The sequence below is a fragment of the Giraffa tippelskirchi genome, chromosome 7, assembly GCF_054371585.1.
Source record: "Giraffa tippelskirchi isolate mGirTip1 chromosome 7, T2T-mGirTip1v1.2.pri, whole genome shotgun sequence".
NCBI lineage: Eukaryota > Metazoa > Chordata > Mammalia > Artiodactyla > Giraffidae > Giraffa > Giraffa tippelskirchi.
Genome location: NC_137281.1, coordinates 134,623,555 through 134,637,706, shown reverse-complemented (window position 1 = coordinate 134,637,706; position 14,152 = coordinate 134,623,555). Strand labels below are relative to the sequence as shown.

The following is a 14,152-nucleotide window of genomic DNA, read 5'->3' as shown; positions in this document are numbered from 1 at the left end:
AATCAACTGCCAGAACTACACTTTACACCCCTTCTGTTATTCTCCCCTGTGGTGATTTTAAGAGACATAGCACACTCTTTGATACTGTTTCCTTAAAAAGTGGAACTTAATCCCCCTTCCCCTGAAGATAGACTGTACTTAGTAAATGACCAGAATGTGGTGGAGGAGATATTGAATGACCTTCCTAGACTAGGTCATGAAAAAACTGACTTCCTCTTGCTCTCCTCTCTTGGATCATTCACTCTGGAGGAAGCCAGCTGCCATGTGGAAAATACATTCAAGCAGCTCTGCGGAGGTTCACGCAAAGCCTTCTGCCTGGAAGTGAGGTCATCAGCCCCAATCAAGCCTTTAGATGACTGCAGCTGACATTCTGATTGCAGCATCATGAAAAACTCTGATCTGTAATAACCAGTCAACTAAGCTAACCCCACATTCATCAACTGCGGAAACTGTGAGATAATAAATATTTGTTGTGGGGTAGTTTGTTAAAGCAATAGGTAATTAATACATGAAGGTGAAGTGAAAGTGTTAGTTGTTCAGTCATGTCCAACTCTTTGCAACTCCAGGGACTGTATCCCACCAGGATCCTCTATCCATGAAATTCTCTAGGCAAGAATACCACAGTGGGCTGCCATTTCCTCCTCCAGGGGATCTTCCTGATCCAGAGATCAAACCCAGTTTCCTACACTGCAGGTGGATTCTTTATCATCTGAGCCATCAGGGAAGCCCAATATTCATCAATTTTGGAAACTGTAATATAATAAACATTTTTGTGGGGGTAATTTGTCAAAGTAATAGATAATTAATACATATTTATTCCTATATTATGCCTTTTCTTATAGCAAAGTGAACAAGCTAAACCATATCTACATAAGGTACCATATCAATAAACCAAATATTCTCGTTGGTCCAGGCTGTGGGATAGCTAAGGGGTATTTTCCTCAAGGCCTTGCCCCAGCTCAAAAACATAATGTAAGACTGTCCCTCCACCAGTTCTGTTCTGTCATGCCCCACCCATGGGCCATGGGAGAGAAGAGTGAGAATCAAACTAACAAATTTCTTTTTTAAAAAACCCAAGTGGTTATCTGTAAAATAAGAGCACTGTCTTTAAACGTCCAGCTTTTGTGTGATTATAATCACTTTGTGATAACATTCTGTGTCACAAAGTTCTATCCTTCAGTAATTGAAAATAGAATATGTTCTTTAAGAGCCGGAAGCCGATTATTTCTTTTAGTGTATTATTTTCCCCATTAAATTGAAGGAAGGAAGTTAGTAAATGATGTAGTAGATTCAGTGAACTTAAAACCTCCCTTTAGAAAAGTGACTGTTGCCATACAAGGTGGGGAATGGCCCTAAGCACTGAAAATCTCAGAAACAGCTAATGAAAGTGTCAATATCATTCCAAAATAATGAAACCAAAACACATCAAGGCTCTTGTCAATCAAAATCCTTTTTTTTTTTCTTTTCCTTCAAGCATTAGTCAGAGGGAAACTCAACACAGACGTCTAAAAAGCTAAGAAGAGCGGTGGTCAGCCTTTTCCCATCTGCTCTTTGGACCCTAAAGAGAGCATTACTTTCCTAAAGCTAATGTATTCTTTGGTAATGTCCATTCATCACGCTACCACAGCAGCTGCTAAACAGCTCATGTGTGATTTCTTAATGGGGTCCATCCAGCAACAGTGACATTCCTTCCCTGACCAAAACCACAGCCAATGCCAAGCTCAGGAGACGGCGAAGCATAATGCTTACCTGGCCCTTCGCAGATTCCAGTCTTGTCTTTAGAGTGCTTTCTCTTCCTGTGTTGCTCCAGGCATGGAAGGCCTCCTGTGGTCTCAAAACTCAGCTTCTTGTTGATGAAAAGGAAGAGGACAACCAGAAGAACAAGAAAGACCCCAGCTGCAGACAAGAAGCCGATGGCCTCGGGAGGGACTAGCAAGAGAACACAGAGGAAAAAATATCACCAAGTGAACCACCTTTTAGTCCTAACAGCCGATCAAAGTTCTCTGGAATCTTCACAATTATTAGAATGCCAGATACTCTGCAAGTCCTGACCTACTGGCAGCCCCAGAACTGTGTACAGGGGACAGGAAAAGGACTATTGCCAAGTTCATCCGGCTAGGCTGGTTCCTAGATGACAGACCTCCATCCATTTACACATGTGTCTTCTTCTGCCTGTAATATAACTCTTCTGGCCCCTATCTTTTGCTTAATATTCAACATCAAGCATGCAAGTTATTAGAAATCAGTCAAATGGGTTGAGCTTGAAATGGCTGACCAGTGTTATAAAAGCAAGTCTTTTAAAACTGCAATGCCTAAAACTTAGAAAAACTAATTACACAAGACAAAGTTGCAGACATACATCTCTCAACATTAGCAATTGGAGGAAAGTCATTTCCTGGATATGGTTTTTCTAATTCAACTAAGCAACACATGATGGTGATGATTACTAGTGATGACAAGAAAATTCCTAATCTGTGCATCCATATCATAAATTAGAATTATATTTTGAATGCTAATATTTTAGAATTTTGGAAGATGAATTTCCATCTTCCTCTGTCCCCTCCTCATCAAAAAATTCCCGAGCTTTAAATGACCCTGTGCTGCCCAGGTCCATAGTCCCAGCTATTGAGTTCAGCTGTGAGGTACATAGAATAGAAAGGTCAGAGCTAGCTCCAGATTGAGAGAAGACTCCTTCAAAGAAATGTCATTTGAGTAAAGACAACATTTCATAAAGAAATCCAAAAATCAAGTTGTATAAAGGAATCAATCACAAAGCAGGTGTCAGGAAGAGTTATTCAAGGCAGTTGAGTATATGCAAAAGCTTATGAAAATGACTCTCCTAAGAGCAGTTTTAATCCTTGAGCAGGTTTAATATGTGGGTTAATAATATGAAGAGATAATATCCAGCTCATGCTATCTTCCAGATAAAAAGAGAAAGGATGAATCAAACCAGTCCCAACTCTATGAAAACAAAATAAATGGCACTGCCTCACTAAATCAATCCAGTGGCAAGCCAGAAAAACAACAAAGAAAACAAAAATAGCTTTGTAATCTGCAAAATGATGATAGTGCCTGCTTATCAAAACCGACATATATTGTGAATTTAAAAAGTATGCATGTATTGATTAGTCCCTCTGCCTCTAGAGACAACACAGGCAGTAACGTTTACTGGCATGGGTTCCGCAGTCATTGTGGGAAGAAATCACAATCTGCCACTTATTATCTGTGTGGCCTTGAGCAAATTATTTAACCTCTCTGTGCTTCAGTTTTCTAAGTAATAAAAGAAGACAATAAATATAACTACATTAAAGATTAAATGAGCTAACACATGGAAAATAACCTGTATGGCACCTCGCACATAGAGAGTTCTCAAACAGGAATTAACAACTTCCTCAGTAGCATCATTATCAGCTTTACAGACCTTTTAAAATACCCAGGAGCAGTTAAATATGAGATGGATGTGTTGCTTTGTACACAGGCTGTGCTCCACACCCCATTTCCCTCTCTTGCATTAAAGTAATTATCCCAGAGGGATGGGGAAGGAATAAAGTAAGAGCCTGAGAATAGCAGCTACAAACTACTACATATAAAATAGATTTAAAAAAACTAGGTTCTATTGTATAGCACCAGGAACTATATTCAATAACCTATAATAAACCATAATGGAAAATCATATGAAAAAGAATACGTCTGCATATGTATAGCTTAATCACTTTGCTGTACACCTGAAACTAACATAACACTGTAAATCAACTACACTTAAAATCATCTCTATCTCCCCCCTCCCACCAATTCTTGTATTTTCAACTACTTCCCTTAGTAGATACCACATTGTTTTCACCTGCATTAAGAATGCACTAAGTATCTCCCATCCTTAAGAGCCCCTCCTCGCCACCATATGTTCTCCTCAACCATAGCCCTGCTTTTTCCCAGCCACAACTGATCATCTTCAAAGTACCCTACACTCACCTCCCCTTTCTTACCTCCAAAGCCTCTAGGATCCTTTACCCAGATTCCCACTGATCTCCAAATACCCAGCCTTACCCCCCCACAAATCCCTTCTCCACAAAGCAGCCAGAGTGATCCTTCTGAAATAAGTCTGATTTGTTCAATTGCCCCACTAAAGCCCTCTGCAGTGGGTTGAATTGTGACCTCCCAAAAGAGACATCCACCCTGAATCTCAGAATGTGACCTTATTTAAAATAAAAGGTCTGTGCAATGTAATTAGGGTAGGATATTCAGATGAGCTTATCCAGGATCAGGGTGGGCCCTAAATACGGTGATGAGTATCCCTAAAAGACACTGAAAAGGAGAAAACACAGAGAGAAGATGACCATGTGAAGATGGGAGAAAAGAGTGGAGTTATGAGGCCAACTGAGGAATGCCAAGGCTTGCCAGCAGCCACCAAGAGCTAGGAGAGAGCCCTGGAAGTGGTACTCTCTCAGAGATTCCAGAGTAATCAACTTTGCTGATATCCTAATTTTCGACTTCTGGCCTCCAAAATTGTGAGAGAATAAATTTGTTGTCTTAAACTGTCAAGCATTTGGTAATATGTCATGGTAACCCTCAGAAACTAATTTACCCTCCAATGGCTTCCCAGCACTTATAGGACAAAGCCTGAATTCCTCAACTTGGTTTACAAGACTTTTCATGACCTAGCTGCTGATTCTAGCCTTTATCACTCATCACTCCCCAGCATCAAACTCTTTGTTGCCATCATATTCATCTATTTCTGGTTCCCCAAACATAGCTCACCTCCAGACCTTTGGAGAAACTACTTCAAATCCCATGACTGTGCACTCTCTACTGTCTAACACTGATACTAGACTTCCTCTGAAAGCCTTTTTTGTTCCTCTTGACCAGGCTGGATGCTTCTACTATGAGTTCCCACCCACTGAAACCTCAACAGCTTTTTAAGTGTTTTCAAATGTTAAATTTTCAACTTCAGAAGAACAAGGACTTTGCCTCAGTTACCCAGTGTGCTGTCAGCAGCTAGCCTAGGAGATGCATGATATGTATTTGATGCTTAAATAAATATTGAATTCTTCTGTGCTACGACATGTTGATACATGGAAACTTCTGGAAAGAAAATATATACCTCAAGTTGGTCAGTAACACTAACAACATAACATATGATTTATATAAGATCCAGGCTTAAGGAAAAAAAGGCTCATCTATTGTCCATAAGCAGAAACATTTGCACCTAATAATGCCATTCATTAGTGAAATTAAATCTTGATTTTTGAATACACTGTATTTTTCCATTATAAAACAACATAATGTCTATTACATAAAATCTACAAAATATAGAAAAAGATGATGACAACCACAATTAAGATTTTGTGTACTTCCTTCCAGTCATTTTGATATTTGGGCAAACACTAATTGTCTGCAATGATTTTACCTTTATTGTCTTGTAAAATAATTTTCTAGATAAAAACTTCTATTATTTTTTAGAGACTTAAAGAAAAAATGATTCATACATTTAGTAAAATATTTTTAAAATATTGGAAAATGTTTTTTTAAAGATCATGTTGCAACTCACCACCTATCACTGTTTTCTCTTAATTCTCTTAACTATTTTTACCAACATTGAGATACTATCTTGTATTAATGCATTTAATATAAAAACATTCACAAATTCCAGATTGAAGACAATATAAGGAGTTTCAATATAAATCTTCAAAGATGAAAGAAAGAATTGGGAGAAAGCTCTTGTATTATTCAAAATAACTCTGCTTTTTGTAGATGAAAATATTTTTGTTAGTAATCATTCTTGTAGCAGTGACTAAACTATGGGTAGTACAAAATTCCTAGGTAGGTACCAAAATGTTTCTCTCCTCAAAATTATCTAGACATCACTGCATTAACTTTTAATGTTTAATGTTTCATAAATAAATGCAACACTGCAGCTACTTTTTGTTACTGTATGGGCAATGGAATTTTTTGGTCTAGAATCTTTTCAACACAAAATTTAATTTAATTTTTCTTTTAATACCAAAAAATTGTCAGAATGTGACTTTTTATGGAATCTTTTGTTGATTTTCCCTAGAACCTAGTCTTTTCACCAGCATATCCATGAGTTTTTTAAAGCTTGGAAGAATTTTCTTCAATGATGTCTGAAAATTTGTGCCAATTGTTCTTGTTTCTGTCTTAAACTGGGGTACTATTTCTTTAGTTACCAATTTTTAGGGTTTTTTTCTTCTGCATCCTAGCAGATCTCAAATATGGCCTACACTTTTCAACTAAATAGGTAAAAGTGTGCTGTTAACTCTTTCACTACTGTCACTACTGTAAACTCTGTATATCTGAGTCCGTGGCAGACAGTGGGAGAAGATAAAGTCTTTTGAGTTGGATGGTGAAAAACACTAGGAAAAAGCACAAGTGTAGCTAAAGCAGAGAGAAAACTTAGTTCAAGGAGTGTGGTTATTTCATGAGAGTTCATATTCCTCTCAGAATGTATCAATTTTAATTTCATCTTTTTCTGTGTATTTATGGGTACTTAATTGGAAGTCTGAAGAGGTGCATGAGAGACTGGGAGCCAAATGCTACATTAAACTACAGCTTAGTGTATGTATCTGGTTGGCCAAAAAAATTGTTCAGGTTTTTTTGTTATATCTTATGAAAAACTTGATCAAAATCTTTGGCTAACCCAATATTTTCTACATGAATAGAGTATCAAGGAAATGACTGAGAAGTTAGCAGTGACCTCAGACTTGTAAGAATTGCTTAACCAGGGTTGCAGACAAACTAATCTCTCTACAGATTGTTTAAAATTACAAATATAACCTAGCAATTCCACTTTTAGGTATATATCCAATGCAATTGAAAATACACACATTCACAAAAAAATCCTGTGAATGAGTGTGTATAGCATTATTCATAATAGCCAAAAAAGTGGAAATAGACCAAATATCCAGCCACTAATAAAATGTGGCATATCCATACAATGGAATATTATTCCACCAAAAAATGAAGTACTGATACACGCTACAGTATGGATGAAACTTAAAAAATTACACTAAGTGAAAAACATCTGACACAAAAGGCCACATAATTGTGTAATCGATCCCACTTATATTAAATGTCTAATGGACAAATCCAAGGAGACAGAAGGTATATGAATTGTTTCCAGAAGCTAGCAGGATGGTGGGAGGAATAGGGAGAAATGAGGAGTGACTGCAAATGGGTATGTGCTTTGTTTTGTTTTTCGAGGTAATGAAATTATTCTGAAATGAGATGGTGCTGATGCTTGTGCAACTTTGTAAATATACTAAAACCCAGCAAATAGTACACTTTAAGAGGTGTGAATTTTATGGAATATGAATTTCATCTCAAAAAGATGTTTCAATTCCAGTCTTTTAGTAAAGACGGAAGAAACAAGAGAAAAATGAGTTTTCTGAGATTTGGCTTGGAAGTAATTTTCTTCATGTTTAAACATTGTATAATTTTATTATTCAGAATTTAGAATTAAAAATAAAGTCTGAATATTGTAGAGTATGGGAATTGTATCAGCAGAGCTCTAGCATCAATGTGTAACACTGAACACAGCAAGCTAACAGTTCTATTGGTCAAAGCCAAAGAGAGTTTGATGCCGCTGAGTTTGAGTCTAAACAAAATAAGGAATTTTGGCAAGAAAGCCTAAAGTCATCTTGCTTTCCATATATACAGATGCTGTGATGAAGAACAAGCATTACATGTATCATCTGCTATAGATGACAAGGGCACATATGTCAAGAAACTTCACTGCCATCTGCAGAGTAACTCATCTAATTATTCCAGTAATTACTAAATTGGAAATCAGATGGCTGTGAAGTTCGGTCACATAGTTCATACTGAAAACTTCCTCAAAGTTAAATATATCTCTCACGTTCCACTGGAGAGCCCCATCTGTTGGTTCACAAGCAGTGGCTCAAGGAGAAGACAGAGCATGCAAAGACATGAACAGAGAGGCCTCTGCATGTCACATGGTCGATGGATGTTTGTACATTTCATTCCACAGTTGTTGAAAAGGTTAAAAAAAAAAAAAAGAAAGGCTAGCCAATTGCAGCCATCTGACTCACAAGTAATAGATATAACATAAGAGGAAACTGAAATTTTACTTAACAAAATGCTAAGGCAGGGAAATCAGAAATAATTGAGCAATGATAATAGAAATAATTAAAGAGTAAAGTTATAATTTCTCAGGAATTAACTTTCTTGACACTGCTCTGAAGATTGTGAGGAATCTCATTAAAAACAAGAGGAAAGCCTGAAGTAATTCTAAAACTCTACTCACTTAAACACTTCTACCATGCTTGAGTAGCCAACAATCTGACAGTCCTATTTTCCATCACACCATTTTGATTTCATTCATCCCTTTATTTTTTTTTTTAAAGTCTCTCAACTTAATTTTTTTTAATAAATTTATTTATTTTAGTTGGGGGCTAATTACTTTACAATATTGTAGTGGTTTTTGCCATACATTGACATGAATCAGCCATGGGTTTACATGTGTTCCCCATCCTGAACCCCCCTCCCACCTCCCTCCCCATCCCATCCCTCTGGGTCATCCCATTGCCCCAGCCCTGATCATTTGTCTCATGCATTGAACCTGGAATGGTGTTCTGTTTCACATATGATAATATACATGTTTCAATGCTATTCTCGCAGAACGTCCCACTCTCATTCATCCCTTTAAAAAGTGACATTGGAAGAGAAAAACATGGCGGAGGAGTAGGTGGACATGGACTCTTCATGGATACATCAGAAATACACCTTCAGACGCAGAAGTGCACGCAGAACACCAGCTGAGAGCGGACAGGAATACCTGACCAGCGGAAAAGAATATAGAGAACCACGCAAAACTCGGTAGGAGGAAGGAACCAGGGAGAAAAAGGGGAGTGACAGTAGGACTGGACCTGCCCTTAGCAGGTGGGGGAACAGAAGCAAGGGTCCAATCTCCACATCGAGGCAACTGTCTGAGTCCGAGGAGAAACATTTAAGGCTGACAGGCAAACAGCTGATCTGTGGCAGCCTAAATAGAATGAAAATCAGACAGTCCTTGCCACAGCCATACTTACCCCGGACAGGGATGCCGGTCCCCTGGAAGGTGCACCGGCTGGAGCTGGAGGTTAGGGATTGTGGAGCAATCCCAGGGTGAGGGCTGCTGTTGACTGTGGAGAGACTGATAGACGGGATGTGAGGGAGGAGATTGTGGTGGGAAATGCCTGTGGAAGAAAGCCAGGCAGCCATGGAAGCAAGGCGATACTGCTGAGTCACGCATAGCGGGTGGAGCCATCACCATAGCTTCTCTCTCCCCACAGGCCAGCATCGGCAGCTGATAGAGAGGCAGGCCCATCAAACACCTGACACACTGAGCTACAGAGTAGGACCCCAACCAGGAGGACACCTCTATGTGCCTGACGCACCAAACAACAGAGATGGAGCCCAGACAAAGGAGCCCTCTAAGTGTCTGGACAGTGGAGCTATGGAGAAAGCCTGGCCAAAGAGGCCTTCTGACTGCCAGCTACAAGAGGCTCGAAAAAGACTCTGATAGGGCCATCACTCCTGGGATGGAGGCAGTCTGTGACCCTGAACACTTTGCACTGCGCCATCTTCATGCTCAACTCTCACAAAGGCAGAGCTGCCACAGGAAAAAGAAATCTTGTGTCTGCATGCACGGTCACTTCAGCCGTGTCCAAATCTTTGCAACCCTGTAGACTGTGGCCTGCCAGGCTTCTCTGTCAGGGGGGTTGTCCAGGCAAGAATACTGGAGTGTATTGGCCAATACTGGTTGCCATACCCTTCTAGAGCACTCTATTTCCTGCTGCCCTAGCCGCCAACTCCCCTGAGTGCCTGGTGCTGCTAGAACCCCTGTGACCCAAGCAGCTACACCACTTCCACACCTAGCCCTCACAGGGGCAAACCCAAGTCCTCCAGGGCACCTCAGGAGCAATCACCAGTGGACGACCCAAATGCAGAGGTGGAAATAAAACCACAACAGAAACCCAGGGGCAGTGTGGCTAAGGAAGAAGACCCAAAACCTTCCCACCAGCTGCACAAGCTGCAGATTAAATCCACACGGTCAACTAGGCAGACCCCGTGTCTGTAGAATATATAAAAGCACATTGAGATCTCCCACAAAAGAAAATGCACTAGTTCAGATAGCTGTGGACGTTAGAGGCAAGAACACACAGGAGTAGGACCAGATTAGAATCTGAGCGGCCCCCACAATAGGTCCAGAGATGAGCACAGTGTTGGAGGGCATCCTAGGGAGGTGAGGCGGACTGTGACTCCCAGCAAGGGAAGGACTCTAACAACAGTGACTCAAGAAAAACATTTATCCTGCTTATGTTTTGAATTGTTCTGTAGATTCTTTTGGATTTTTTTTTCCTTTTTTTTTCCACCTCTGTTGTAGTTGTCGATTTTATTGGCACTATGAAATCTAATTAAGCTTTTGAGCTTTTTTTCCCTCAGTCACGTTTTTATTGCTGTTATAAACCTCTGCCTCTCTGTTGGGCTTTTGCCATTCTGTGGAGTTTCCTTTTTTCTTTCTGAATTTTCTCTTTTTTAAATTTTTAAACCTATTATTATTTTTTCTACATTTATTCCTTTGTTTGCTTTTCCTACTGTTCTTTTCCCCTTGCAGTTGATCCTTAATGTATATAAATCTTCTATATCTACCTCTATTTAACTTTGCATATCTATTCATTCTTTCCTTTATTTCTTTCCTTTCCTCTCAACATATTTGTTAGTTTTATTTTCATTGCTTTATTCCCCAATTGGTACCTTGCTTTAGTTTTGTTTTCCAGTTTGTGCTTTAGGTAGTTTTGTTCTCACTGGTAGATGTAATTTTTGGTTTCCTTTGTTCACCAGGTCAATCTATTGTACTTTATTTTTATTGGACTATTTTGATTTTGCTTATGGGTGTATATGTATATGTGTATATTCAGTTACACTTTTTGTTGCTATAAACCTCTGCCTCTAGGTTGGGCTTTAGCAGTTCTGTGGAGTTCTCCTTTTTTTTTTTTCTTTTTTTCTTTCTTCTTCCTTTTTTTTTTTCTCTTTTTTATAATTTTAATTTTTAATTTTTTTAAACCTATTATCTTTTTCTACATTTATTCCTTTGTTTGCCTTTCCTACTGTTCTTTTCCCCTTGCAGTTAATCTTTAATGTATATAAATGTTCATCTACCTTTATTTAGCTTTGCATATCTATTCTTTCTTTTCCTTCTTTCCTTTCCTCTAAACATATTTGTTAGTTTTGTTTTCATTGCTTTATTCCCCACTTGGCACCTTGCTTTAATTTTGTTTTCTGGTTTGTGCTTTAGTTAATTTTGTTCAACTGGGAAATATAATTTTTGATTTACTTTGTTCACCAGGTCAATCTACTGTACTTTTAGTTGGACTGTTTTGATTTTGCTTATGGGTGTATATGTATTTGTGTATATTCCATTATTTTAATTAGTGTTTCATGATTTTGTAATTGCCATTTGTCTGGGGTTCATCTTTGGTTTCTCGTTTTTGGGTATTTGTTTTAGTCTCACTTAATGCCATAACAAACCATTTGTGGAACCTTCATTCCTGACCAGAGATTAAGCCCTGATCCTTTGAAGTGGGAGCACTGACTCTAAGACCCTAGACTACCAGAGAGCTAGCCCTAGGGAGTGTCAAATATTGAGAACTCACACTAAGGAAACCACTTGAATACAAGACCTGGCATCACACAACCACCAGTAGCACACTGTGCAGGACGCCTCATCTAAACAACAAAGAAAACAAAAATACAAACCCAGTCATCAGCAGATGGATTTACCAACTCACTCAGCCTTACCCAACAGAGGAAAAACAAACAGACAACAAGAACAACAACAACAAAAAACTCAGCACAAATCTCACCCTATAGGAAGCTTACACAAACCGCTGGACCAACCTTAGGAGGGCAGAAACCAAAAGGAAGAAAGAATTCAACCTTGAAGCCTGGGGAAAGGAGACCTCAAACACAATAAGTTAAAAAATATATATAATGAAAAGGCAGAGAAATACTACACAAATCAAGGAACAAATTAGAAACACAGAAGTCCAAATAAATGAAGAGGAAATAGGCAAACTACCTGAAAAAGTATTCAGAATAATGATAGTAAAGATGATCAAAAACCTTGAAAACAAAATGGAGAAAATGCAGGAATCAATTAACAAAGACCTAGAAGAATCAAAGGATAAACATACAGAGACAAACAACACAATTACTGAAATTAAAAATACTCTGGAAGAAATCAATAGCAGAATATCTGAAGCAGAAGAACGAATCAGTGAGCTGGAAGATAAAATGGTGTAAATCAGTTCTGAAGAGCAGAACAAAGTAAAAAGAATGAAAAGAACTGAGGATAGTCTCAGAGACCTCTAGAACAATATCAAATGCACCAACATTCGAATTATAGGGGTCCCAGAAGAAGAGAAAAAGAAAGGGTATGAGATAATTTTCAAAGAGATTATAGTTGAAAATTTCGTCAACATGGAAAAGGAAATAGTCAATCAAGTTTAAGAGGCACAAAGAGTCCCATACAGGATAAACTCAAGGAGAAACATGCCAAGACACATACTAATCAAACTAACAGACTAAACACAAAGAAAGAATATTAAAAGCAACAAGGGAGAAGCAACAAGTAACATACAAGGGAAACCCCATACATTTAACAGTTGATCTTTCAGCAGAAACTCTGTAGGCCACAAAGGAATGGCAGGATATATTTAAAGTACTGAAAGGGAAAAATCTACAACAAGATTACTGTATCCAGCAAGGATCTCATTCAAAGTTGATGGAAAAATCAAAAGCTTTTCAGACAAGCAAAAGTTGAGAGAATTCAGTACCACCAAACCAGCTTTACAACAAATGTTAAAGGGACTTATATAGTCAAGAAATACAAGAGAAGGAAAAAGATCTACAAAATCAACCCCAAACAATTAAGAAAATGGTAATAGGAACATATATATCAATAATTGCTTTAAATGTAAATAGATTAAATGCTCCAACCAAAACACAGACTGGCTGAATGGATACAAAAACAAGCCCCCTATATATGCTGTCTACAAGAAACCCACTTCAGACCTAAAGACACATATAGACTGAAAGTGAGAGGATGGAAAAATATATTCCATGCAAATGGGAAGCAAAAGAAAGCTGGAGTAGCAATCCTCATATCAGACAAAATAGGCCTTAAAATAAAGAAGATTACAAGAGATAAGGAAGGACACTACATAATGATCAAGGGATCAATCCAAGAGGAAGACATAACAATTGTAAATATCTATGCACCCAACATAAGAGCACCTCAATACTTAAGACAAACACTAACAGACATAAAAGGAGAAATTGACGGTAACACAATAATAGTAGGATACTTTAACATCCCACTCACACCAGTGGACAGATCATCAAAACAAAATTAATAAAGAAACACAAGTTTTAAATGATACATTAGATGAAATGGATCTCATTGGTATTTTCAGGACATTCCATCCAAATGCAGAAGAATATACCTTCTTCTCAAGTGCACATGGAACATTCTCCAGGATAGACCACATCTTGGGTCACAAATCAAACCTCAGTAAATTTAAGAAAGCTGAAATCAAGCATCTTCTCTGACCACAACACTATGAGACTAGATATCAATTACAAGAAAAAAAACTGTAAGAAACACAAACACATGGAGATTAAGCAGTACATTTCTAAATAACCAACAGGTTACTGAAGAAGTCAAAAGGTAAATCAAAAAATTTCTAGAAACAAATGACAATGAAAACACAACAACTCAAAACCTACGGGATGCAGCAAAAGCAGTTCTAAGAGGGAACTTTATAGCAATACAATCCTACCTCAAGAAACAAGAAAAACATCAGATAGACAACCTAACTTTATACCTAAAACAACTAGAAAAAGAACAAAAAATCACCAAAATTAGTAAAAGGAAAGAAATTCTGAAGATCCAAGCAGAAATAAATGAAAAAGAAATGAAAGATAAAATAGTAAAGATTAATAAAACTAAAAGCTGGTTCTTTGAGAAGATAAACAAAACTGACAAACCTTTGGCCAGCCTCTTAAAGAAAAAAAGAGAGAAGAATCAAATCAACAAAACTAGAAATGAAAAAGAAGAGATTACAACAGGCAATGC

General features: G+C 38.0%; 1 protein-coding gene across 1 annotated transcript in view; it reads right to left on the bottom strand.

The window, feature by feature from the left end:
* The window catches only part of SYT16 (synaptotagmin 16), a 287,045-nt gene that overhangs the window by 147,174 nt on the left and 125,719 nt on the right, over positions 1–14,152 (bottom strand). The window contains exon 3 of the mRNA XM_081509828.1: positions 1,750–1,929. The gene's annotated coding sequence lies outside the window, so the exon portion shown is untranslated. The remainder of the gene's footprint in view (positions 1–1,749; positions 1,930–14,152) is intronic.